This window comes from Ambystoma mexicanum, chromosome 5p (assembly GCF_040938575.1).
Source record: "Ambystoma mexicanum isolate Mex_15411 chromosome 5p, UKY_AmexF1_1, whole genome shotgun sequence".
Taxonomy (NCBI): Eukaryota; Metazoa; Chordata; class Amphibia; order Caudata; family Ambystomatidae; genus Ambystoma; species Ambystoma mexicanum.
In genome coordinates, this window is record NC_090930.1 from 365,423,638 (window position 1) to 365,436,064 (window position 12,427).

The window sequence follows — 12,427 nt, forward strand, 5'->3', positions numbered from 1 at the left end:
AATATGACCTCACCTTGACACTCAGTACCCAGTGCTATGTTTATCCATGGCCACATGTGGTCAGGGATAAGGGTGAGATCACAGGCCACCATCTGAGATGTCAGATGTGGATTCACTTTTTTGGAATTTGAGTGTTTGGTCGACCCTTTTGGTGTCAGTGCATGGTAAGATGTTGGATGTTGTGATGCATGTGAGGCACTGTTGAGGCCAGGAAGGACTAGTATCTTGAGGGCTGTTGGATGGTTGACTTGCCAGGTGGATGTGGTGGTCTACAGAAGGGAGCGGTGAGTCTGTCATGTCCTCCTTAGCCATGGACATGTACAGCGTATGGATGCAGGTAGAGGGTCCTTGGTCAACGGTGGATGCAGATTTTTGTGTCGATGATGTAATGTTGATGGCTGCGTGTCTCTGTGATTTGTTCCTGTCATCACGCATGCCCCTTCCATGTAGCCAGTAGGCCATGCAGAATGGTGTTCCCTTGGACTGGCAACTGTTCCCTCACTGCAGAGACATGCATGATTTAGTTGTCTGCTTCATGTGTTCTGTGCACACATGTGTGGATCCTGATGCTGTATAATAATAATAATTTATTGTGATTTAGTTTTCATAAAACTTTACACATAAAATACCTTAAATAAGAACATGATTATAGCAAAAATAAATAATTAACAAAAACATTCAATAAAAAAAAGAAACATTTCCAGGGAAAGGAAAACATTGAATTCTCTCAATATACATATCATTAAAAAAAACCATATAGAACATCTTCATTTTAAATTCAGATTTACATTAGTCTCTATTTAGGCATTGGATCAGAGACCGGACCTTGCCACGTACTGCCATCTATTCTCCAATAAGACTTTTCTATCTAGATGACATATCAATCTAGTTTCAGCGTTGTTACAATTCCTATAGACATGGGGACCTATGATGGCCAACAACAACTTTTAGATTTCACCGATGACTATTTAGCAGCTCTTCTTAATATCTTCCTATATGTTTATATTAAGGCTAGCTTCCACCTTCAGCCAAATATTATGCAGTGCCATCAGGAGCCTTATACTGTTGGAGTTAATACAGTGATGCCAAAATAACTCCTCTTTAATATAATCTAGGTTATGCACAAAATTACCCAAACCGAGGTTTATGGCACTTAACATTTAATGGCATTCAGTGAGCAGATGTCTGGCCGTCTCTAGCTGATTCGTTCCTTTACATAACCGGCACAGCCGTAGTTGTGGGGGGATCATGTCTATTCTGCCAGTAATCGTTAGGGTAGGCAGATGTTCGAGCCTTAGTAGTAAGATAAAAACGTCTAAGTCTCCTATCCGGGCATAAATTAAGGTAACTCTGAGGATTTTTATAGCTGTACAGTCTATACTGGACAAACTGATAGCTTTTCAGCTTCTGGAGATGCGCCTAGTTCTCCAGCCAGTCCCAGAGCTCTATGCGTTTGGTCAGGGCCCTTTGCATTTCCTCAGTGACACTTCCCATCCTTAATTGCCACCCAATGGTCATCAAAAATTTAGACATTTGCTCCTTCAAGGGGCACAAGGATTGATCCTTCAAAATCTCTAGGTAGACCGCATTAAGTAGCCCGTTCTTAGTCTCACCACTCATTCTCAAGTAGAGTAGGGCACGCTTTTTTAATACTACGGCTTTCAATGAGGTCAGCCCCAGTTCCAATCTTATTATTGCCATGGGGATTCCTGTTGGTAAGCCCAAGATAGAGCGCCAGAAATTCCCCTCAATCACCTGCAACCATTTCAGGTCAGAATTGAGGAGAGCTTCCAGGCCGTAGGTGATAACGGGGGACAATACTTGTACGTAAAGTTGTTGCGTGCCCCAGATAGTAAATCCACCTTGATTTACTGTGAATCTGTGGAACAATGCAGACAGTTGGGTTGCCTTTACCTTACGTAACTGCTTATACATTCCATAGTCACCAATGCTCTCAAATTCTATCCCTAGGTAACGATAATGAGGCGAATATGCAATGATATCTGAACCAACTCTAAGCTGCACACGAGTGGTGTTCTTGTTGGTGAATCTCATTGCCTTAGTTTTTTCCAGATTAATTTTAAGGCCGTTCCTCTCGGCGTATTCCCACAGAGCAACGGCCGACCTTCGTAGCCCACTAATAGTGTGGTCCCGTATAACCAGGTCGTCCGCATAAGCAAGGACAGGACAGATGGAGTCTCCTATTTTCGGTGGGCAATTTATTTCAGCCCTAATGGCCTCAGGGATGTCGAATACGCACATATTATAGATCAGAGGGGCCGTAACTCAACCTTGTTTGACCCCCCTGTTTTGAAACACACTTCTAGTAGTGTGTCCTTCCTGATCTAATTTTACTTTGACAGATGTATTCTGATGGAGCAATCTGAGACAATAGGTCAGGTCCTCAGGGCATCCCATTGCTTTTAACTTCCGCCAGAGAGACTCTCGGGGAATAGAGTCGAATGCCGCCGAAAAGTCTATATAGAGGGCATATAATGGTGGTTGCCCCTCCTGATCTGGCTTGTGTCCTCAGGAGGTCCAGAACCATGATGTTATGCGCCGTGGAGTACCCTTGCTTGAAACCACTCTGGAATTTACAAAGTATGTCAGATTGCTCTACCCAGAGCTGTAACTCCTTTAGAAGGAGAGAGGCAAATATTTTGCCCGTGACATCCAGCATTGAGAGCAGTCTATAGTTGCTAGGGTCTGTTCGGTTACCCTTCTTATAAACTGGTATAAGCACCGCTGTTTGCCAAGATCGGGGTATTTTCCCCTCATTTAGGATCTTTTTAAACATTATAACTAGCAAGGATGACCAAAATTCAGGGTGCGACTTCATTACAATATTTGCTAGACCATTGGGGCCCGGAGCTCGGGAGGATTTTAATTCTATGATTGTATTCAACACCATTTGGTAGGATGCATTAATAGGAGGATTTAACTGCCTATTAATCAAAGTATAAGATTCCTCTATGTCTACCTTGGAATTCCTATTTTCAAGAAAAGCTACCCATGTTTCAGCATTAATAGGATTGACTAATGTGCCTTGTACAGTGCCTCGCGCTTCACCCAGCAAAGACCAGATATTACGAGTTTTGCCTGTACAGATCTTATTTACTAATCTTTGCCAGGACATGATTTTATCTAATTTCTGTTTGGCTTTGATCATAGCTCTATATCTGTTTTTAATGCTCCTTACTTTGATAAAATAAAGATCTGACGGATAAGCTTGTCTCTTGGCCAGCCGGAGTTCCGCTCTACATTCTCTCTTCAGATTTCTAATTATTTTATCAAAGGGAAGCTTTTTCCCCCCACAGCTAATCATGGCCCCCATGCGACAGACCTGATGCTGTATCATTGGATGCATGTTGCGATTGGGACGTGGCTTTTGTATGTGTGATGGTGGGTTATGGCAACTGTGTTCTAGCATCTTGCACAGCAATGTTGACACCACAACACAGACTACCCTGTCAGTGCATGCTGAGGGTGCCATTAGGGATGCTGTGCTGCCCATTCTCATCTTGGGCCATAGACGGCAGCTGGCTACACTCAATGCCCGGGACATCATCCGTGGCAAACTGGTCATTCTGTCCCAGACAGCTGGAGCACTGATGGAGGTGGTCAACATGTTTCAGGAATCACAGGTCACACCGACCTCCTACTCTGCTACTGTGCCCCTGGCACCCACAGGAGTGGACTCCATGCAGGCAACCACTGCAGGATCGTCTGTCCACATTCATCTGTTTGCTTTCCTGGTTCCACCTTTGCAATCTCTGGGGATACAAGTGCACACGGGCGCCATTCTACTGGTACTGGGGTCGGCCATGTCAGGAACACGTGATGAGGCTGTGCAGATGGACATGGCACATGTGGAGAGTGGTGGGCCAGTACTCCCATACCAGAGTAATTCATCTTTCTGGAGGGAGGCCCAGTGCCAGAGGCGAGCTGACGGATGGAGGGAGGAGTTGTGCCAGCGGAGGCGTGCATGCCAGTGGTTGGAGGAAAGGCGTGCCCAGCGGACATACCTGATTTGCCAGGGGAGGATGTTGGCAAGGGAGTGTATTCGAGTGGCCACAATGCTAGCTACAGCACATTCAGGAGCAGGATGAGAGGCACCATGCTGTGGTGGAGGCAGCTGGCAGGTCCAGGGCTTCTGCACGTGCAACAGTAGAGGTCATATGAGCAGAGATTGCGGCTGGGAGCAGGAGGGCTGCGGAACAGATAGAGCAGGCAACTCATGGAGACCTGCAGGCCCCCAGGGACATCACAGAGGCATGCCTGCGGGAAGTGGAGGTGGTAACAGAGGCTCTATTGAACCTGGAGTTTCCAGGAATGGGACAGCAGCTGTGAATGTGTATATGTTTTTTGCGTTGTTTGCATCATGGATGCTGTTTTTGGAGGAGGGATTCCTGTGACTTTCTTTTGGTTGAGTTATACCATTTCTTGAGATGATTTGCAAATATATTACAGGTATGTGTTTGGTTATATGGGATTCCTGTGGTTATTTTGTCATTTTGTCTTGGGTACAATTGCTTTCTGCAATGCCCATGTATGTGTGCAGTCATCTATTGTGCGGTATGTCTGCTTTTGAGGGGTCATGCACCATGATCAAGTGATATGGTTCTCTGGATTCATGTGTCATCACTCTGCATGTCATGGTTCTGGGCGGAATTTGTACATGCATGTGCTCAAAGTTCATGTGGGATTTGGGTTTACATTTGCACATTGCTAAAGATATAATGTGTGCTGTTTGCAGGTGAGGGTGGTGGCGATGGGAAGTTTTGATGGTAGGCCATACTGGTTGTCGTTGTGGTGCTACATGGTACTTATTGCACAGATGGTCATTTGTCCAGATGTGTTTCCTGTACGGGTATGTGATTGACTCTGTGTGGGATGGTACCAGCTAAGTAACATGTATGTTGTTTTGTATTCTATGTATTTTTTGTCATGGGGAGGCATGGGTGCTGTGTTGTGTGGTTAAGTGGCCCACATTGTGTGTACAGGTCCTTTGGTGTGATGCGTGTGTGTGTGGGGTTATGTGTGTTGTGTGGTGTTTGGTGGTGTTACAGGAGTTGTGTTGATTGTGTGTAGGTGTTCTTCACATTTGGGTGGATCAGTTTTGTGGGTGTACAGGGGTGGGAACAGTGGGTGTAGGTGCACGCTGCATTTGAGGAGCGCAGATTTATTTGATGCACAGGGTTGTTGATGGTTGGTATGGATGCAGCTCTTGGGGGTTGCTTGTGGGTACTTGCCATGCTCTTTGTGGCATTTTTGCTGCCTCTGGTTTGGAAAGATCGAAAGGTGCGCAAAACAGTTGGTTTCGGTGGATTCTTAGTTTGCAGTAGGAGTGTTTTGTGGGCATGTCTGGTGCAATCCTATATTTTATGGACTGTTGCCAACTGCTGGTGCTTAATTTTGTAAATCACCTACTTGTACGATGCATTTGTGTGTGCAATCCAAGCGCACGCGCACATTTTTTTTGCACTACTTTTGCGCTTCTTTCTGTAAATTAGGTACCTAGGAGAGATAACCTTAAGCTGATCTTGGCAATGGAAACGCTTGCCTCCATCCAGAAACTATGAAGAGGGACATGAAGGCCCTAACCTGTTTCTCCACTTCATTGCCATGTGGTAAGGCACGCACGAGTGGCTTTTATTTAATAGTATGGTAGGAATATGATCCAAGAGATTTGGTGTCCCACGGTATTCAAAGTGGTGTCGTGTTAAATGGCATTGGCGGTTTGAAGGGGAATCGTTGCATGGATGCTGTAGTGCAAACAAATGTCGGCCTGTAGCAGACTGTTGTAGGGATTAGAAAGTGACTCTGGGGCAGGATGGACGATGGGGGTACATAGGAGGCACGGGAGAGAAAACGGAGCAAGGGGGAAACAGAAAGCGACCAGCCAGCATTGCAGCACGTGTAGGGCAGGATGTGCAGGCAGGGGCACAGCCAGATTCTGCAGAAAGCCACTTGTGCTGTGAACAGGAGAAGATGCGAGCCTTACCATCACAGGTGTGTGTATTTCTCCTGCTGTGGGTAATAGTTAATTTTACGATGAAGGCTCATTACATTACATGATAGTTCATATCTGTAAATTGCACAGCTGCAGTCACTCTCATTGCTTTAATATTTCTCAACGCATTTGAACAGATGGCGCGTTAGACAAACTAAATCTCAATGGATGCAGGATACATACTGATCGACGACGCCTGATCATGTCTGCATAAAAATGTTAAAGGTACGAATTGAATCATTCCACACTGGGGATTCTATGGACTCCTCCCCACCACTTCAACACATAATGGATCAGAAAATAATAAGTAGCATATGCAGTAATCATGGAGTACATCAACTGAGATCCTTGTTGTGTATCTGAGACTAAGAGTACAATTGGCAGGAGGTTTCTTATCCTTTGATGCTGACCATGGTCAGCAGCATGTGATTTATTCTGCGGTTCAAGGCATGGTTTTATCCAACAGTCCTTTACTTGAGAGTCAAGTTGGGACACATTAAAAAACACAGCAGCAGTATGCAGTGTATTTGTGGCAAACACCATAGGTTTCCGCACATTCCGAACAAAATATTAATAACACTGATTTTGTTTCCGATGCCCAGTAACGAAAAAGGTTGTTCTGACTCTGCAGCATCCTCGTTTATTACTAGCAGTAAATCTTGTGCTTGTGTTTCTGCAGCAACTTGGATTTACAGCTTATTAGCTAATTCAATATCATGCATTGATTTATGGCAGTTGCGTTTTATTTCTGTTGTGGCAGTACATTATAGCTGCTTCAATTGGATTAAAAAAGGGCACCATGGAAAACAACAATGAAAACAATTCTGTGCGTAATTTATGACGTTTTCTAATGTTCTACTTTAATAAGTATGATTTTTGTTATCTGGTAGTGTTTTCTTTGGTACGAGCATGCACCAAATTCCTGCTTTATTTACATTTTTTTAAAAGGTATCCATCTGAACTGCTGATTTTTGTTCAACGGTATTTAAAAAAAGTGCCATCATATTCTAGATTAAATTGGTGAGTAGGCTAATGGTACTATGGTTAAACTAAAGTATACTGCCTGCAATTATATATTTAGTTATGCACACTGTGTACTACTTTGTAAAGCTTAACAATATTGTGACAAAACGTGGCGATTTAGTTTTTCTCGGTACGACTTGATATAGCTCTTCCTTTTTTATTAAGAAGAATACAATTGCAAATCAATAGAGAACTAATGACATCATAATGCGTCATTGAGAGTGCAACATTGGGGTCATTACGACCCTGGCGCTAAGGGGTTAACGGCGCCGTAAAAGGCTGCAGCGCCGTTAACCCATTAGCGCCTAATTACGAGGTCCCTTTGCGGGACCCGACCTTAACGGCTTGTCTGCACCAGCCGTTAAAGTAGGGACCCGCAAAGGGACCTTCGAGGTAATTACGGTACCGAAATTTGTGGTACCGTAATTACCGCCTTCCCCAGTCCCATTGAGCCCTATGGGGCAAAAATGGGAATGGGGAAGGGCCAATGTTCAATGGGGAATTACCGCCCGCCAACCTTGGAATGGGGTGGTGATTCCCCATTGAACATTGGCGGACTTGTTACAACACCGGCAGCAACCATGGTGCTAATAGCGCCATGGGTTACCACCAGTGTTGTAATGAGGGCCATTGTCTCCTCGTTTCCTTAGTGGACCTGATTTCCTAGTATCCTTTGCATCATGATATGATATGATATGATATGATATTTTATTTGTATCGCGCTCGTACACAAGTGTTTCAGAGCGCGACTAGGCAAGGGAGGGGAACAAGGGAGAACACAGCACAACATAAAAACAATCTTACTAGGCCCAGTGACATTGAGAACGCGCAAGTGCATGGGAAAGGGAAAAGGGAAAAAGTGCATGGAAGGGGGAGAGTATAAAGTGCAGAAGCTGAGGAGTGCAGATAAATAAAATAAATAGAACATTGAGGCAAACTATGGTAGTGCAGCCAGCAAGTGGAAAGTGCTGTGTTTAAGGCAGCAGACTGGGTAAGTCTGAATAAGTACAGAAAAAGAAGAAAAATGGGGGGGGACTGTATGGGTACAGATGCAGTCCCCAGTGCAAGGGGTGGCCAGGAGGCAGTGCAGGAAGGTGGCAGGGTACCTGGGCCCAGGGGACAGAGGGTGGCCAGGTGCACAGTGCCAAGAGAGCAGATCAGCAGGGAAGAAGGGGAGCAAAGGCAGAAGCAAAGAGGAAGGTTTTAGAGTGGCAGGGAGGCTGTTCCAGAGGGAGGCCCCAGCCGAAGATAGAGATCTACACCCCAGCTCCTTTCTTTGAAAAACGACTGACCCTGAGGGAGTTAGAGGTAGAGGAGCGAAGAGCTCAAGAGGGGAGGTATTCGCGGAGGGATAGCTGAAGGTATTTTGGATCCAGGCCCCAGAAAGCCTTGTGGACAATGCAGAGGGTTTTGAATTTAATCCTTGCATCCACTGGGAGCCAATGGAGAGATTTCAAAGCTGGAGAGATACGATCCTAGGGCTTGAGGCCAAGGACAAGTCTTGCCGTCCTGTTCTGGATAAGTTGAAGAGGGCGGAGAGTAGAGGCAGGTAGATTTAGAAAGAGGCTGTTACAATAGTCCAAGCTAGAGAAAACCAGAGTTGGGATACCATTAGCTTCTGGGGGAAGGAGAGGAAAGGCAGAATACCTCTGAGGAGGTGCAGTCGGAAGTTTGACTTTTTAGAGACATCAGAGATATGGGCCGAGAAGGAAAGTGTGGAGTCAAAGATGACGCCAAGGTTCTTAGCCTCACAGGTAGGGGTAGGGGGAGGACCAAGGGAGTCCGGCCAGAGAGTGAGGGAAAAGGATGGAGATGTTGTGCCGATGAGGAGGATCTCCGTCTTGCTGGCATTCAGACACAGATCATTGGCGGCACACCAACTTTGAATGGCAGTTAGGCAGTCAGAGATGAGAGAGGGAGAGGAGGTGGCCGAGGGCAGCTGGAAAATGAGTTGAGTGTCATCAGCGTAGCACTGTAAATTTGATCAGAAAATGGCAATGCAGTGAGCGAGAGTTGCCAGGTATTGGTTGAAAAGCCAGGGTGAGAGGTTAGACCCCTGGGGAACCACACAGGTGGATAGGAAGATAGATGATAGGAAAGACCCCAGTTGGACATGGCAGGGTCGCTCTGAGAGGAAAAAAGTCAGCCAGGCCAGAGCCTGATCAGTGATACCCAGATTATCACAGAGACAGTTGAGCAGGATGGTGTGGTTGACCGTGTCAAAGGCAGAAGAGAGATCAAGAAGGATGAGGACAGAGGGAATGTTAGAATCAAGGTTGGAGAGCAGATCTTCACGGATATTGAGGAGAGCAGTTTCCGTGCTTCTGGCCGCTCTGAAGCCAGACTGGTGGTCATGGAGACAACCAACAGAATCTGGATGAAGGTTAAGCTGAGAGATGGCCAGCTTTTCCAGGAGTTTGCCCAGAAAGGGTGTAATGGAAATTGGGCGATAGTTTGCCGGACAGGAAGGATCAGCTGTGGGTTTCTTGAGAAGAGGATGCACAAGGGAGTGCTTCAGAGGGGAGGGGAAGGATCCTGAGGCAAACGAGTGGTTGCAAAAATCAGCAAGGGCATGAGCGAGGGTGTCAATATGGTCCTTGATGGTTTTGGAGGAACAGGAATGAACCTGTTTGAAGAGGCGGTGTGCCGATGAGAAGGATCTCATGCCTTCATTTGTCTCCCCTACTTTGACAAGAGTGAGCAGGCAGGCGCAGGGTGTGCTATCTAGTGATGAAGCAAGCACTAGTCTGGTCAGGCAGGCGGTGCATGCCCTGAGATCCACACACACCAAGATGACTATTGATTTTGGAACACACAATTGAAAGGCTTGCTAACCTACATATGGGGAGGTGGGCCCCTAATTTATAGATCTGTGGGATCAATGAGGGTATGAAAAAAGGGGGAAGATATTCGAAATGCATGAAAACAAAATCAACGCTTGCAATTGTATTGCTATCTCCATTGTTGCTACATCCATTTCAAGGTGTGAACAGTTGAATATGACTTCCAGCTTGGCAATGGTTGGTCTATTTTATTTCCTCACGATTAGTTAGTACTATTTCATCCCCAGCTTTTTCAAGTATGCATTAGTCTGCCTGTATTATGCATAGGAGTTAAAAGGCAGATCCAGGTAGAGGCATGGGCTCCAAAAATCAAGCGAGCATGAGGTCAAGAATAGGGCACACTGCTAGTGGTACGCCCTTAGCAATGTTGATGTTAGAGCAAACGCCTGAAAGGCTTTTGTGCCTCCTGGAGCTTTCGTGGAGGATGGAATTCACAAAATTGATCTCTGCAGAAATAAGGGTAAATGCTATTCAAGGCTCATCATCATGACCATGACCGTATGCATTACATTTAGCCTTGACTCGCTAACAGTGGAGTAACACAAAATGTGGGGGCCCCAGTAACTGGGCAACAAATCACAGGTCGCGCCACACTCTTGGCGGCCGGCCTAGATTATCACGCTTGAGCAATACGCACGAATGAGCTTCTGAAGGGGTATGCTGCACACTGCACTAGGAGAAAGATATAAATATGTGTTTTAATGCAATATAAAGCACAATTTCTGAGAAAAATTGGCTAAAAAGCCAGAGTGTTTGCAATTGTTTTGTAGGGTAACACCAATCCAATACATGCAAGTCGCCAACATTGCACAGGAACAATAACGCTTTCCCATTAAAAATGCCATGCCAAAATTAAAACATGTCCAACTGGCTGCACAATGTAGACCAGTGTAGACACGTAATAACATAACAGTAAAGCATGCCAGGCCACATTTAGACATACCTAAACTGGTTGAACCAAACTGCTAGTCGAAGCAATAACACTCATCAAGAAGAGAACACAAATTCAAGCCTGCGTCTCTGTGGACTCTAACAACATGGCCAAACTCTTTAAAATCTGCAAGGAACTGGTCAATCCTGTTGCGGTCTTTACCTCTCCTGTTCTCCGCCCGCCCTCTGTATGGCTCTGTCCTCTCACTTCTCAGTTAAAACTCAAGACACCCTGTCCTCCATCTCCTCTTCCTCTCTCAGCCCCCCTTTGGCAATCTCTACCTCTCTTCCTCCTTTCTCCTCTTTCTCTCTGACAACACCTGACAAGGTTTCTAGACAAGTCAGATCTATGAAAGTGCCATCCAAACAGTTGCTCCCCTACTCCTCCAGAACCATCAAGGACCATATTAACATCCTGGCTCCAGCCTTGGGCAATTTTTGTAATCACTCTTTTGCCACTGGAACATTTCCCCTCCCCTTAAGGACGTCCTTGTGTACCCACTCCCCAAGAAGCCGTCTGACGATCCTGCCTGCACGGCAAACTATCGCCCAATTTCCATCACCCCTTTCCTGGGAAAACTGTTGGAAAAGCTGGCCATCTCCCAGCTTACTCTCCACACTGAATCTGTTGGTTGTCTCCATGACCATCAGCTTGGCTTAAGAGTGGCCAGAGGCATGGAAACTGCTTTCCTGAACACCAGTGAAGATCTGCTCTCTACCCTTGATTCCAGAATTCCTTCTGTTCTCAACCTCCTTGATCTTTCCTCTGCTTTCGACATGGTCAACCACAGCATCCTGATCAATCCACTCCATGAGAACCTGGGCAACACGGATCAGGCCCTTGAGTGACTGACCTTCTTCTCTTGGACAGCCCCTGCCAGGTCCAACTTGGTCCTTTTCTCTCCGCCACATCTCTCTATACCTGTGGCATTCCCCAGGGCTTCATCCTCTCACCCTAGTGTTTTAACCTCTACTTGGCCCCTTTGACACACCTGATCTCTACCTTCTCCTCTTACTTTCAGTGTTACGCGGATGACACTCAGATTTCCTTCAGGCTCCCCTCAGACTCTTCTCCTCTCTCTCTCATTCCTGATGGTCTATCCTTGAATCAGGATTAGTGCACCTCCAACAATCTCTGCCAGTAAGATGGAGATCCTTCTCATTGGGACCCCTGCCTCTCCTCTATCAGCCTGGCTGCCAGCCTTGGGCCCTCTTCCTTCACCTTCCTGCAAGGCAAAACATTTTGGTGTCATCTTTGACTCTCTCCTCACATCTCAGACATTGCCAAGAAGTCCCACTGCCAGCTGCTCCTCGTCAAAGGGACTCTTCCCGTTCTCACTTCCCCCCGGAAGCTCACTGTCTCCAGAGCCCTGATTCCCTCTACGCTGGACTACTGCAACAGTATCTTTCTCCATCTGCCTCCCCCAACTCTCTGCCCTCTGCAACTAATTCACAACAGGACTGCAAGACTTATCCTTGGCCTCAAGCCCAAGGATTGCATCTCCCCAGCCCTGAAATCTCTCCACTGGCTCCCAGTTGGGCCAAGGCTCAAGTTCAAGATGCTTTGCATTGTCCACAAGGCTTTCTGGGCTAGGGGCCATACTACATCCAACACTCT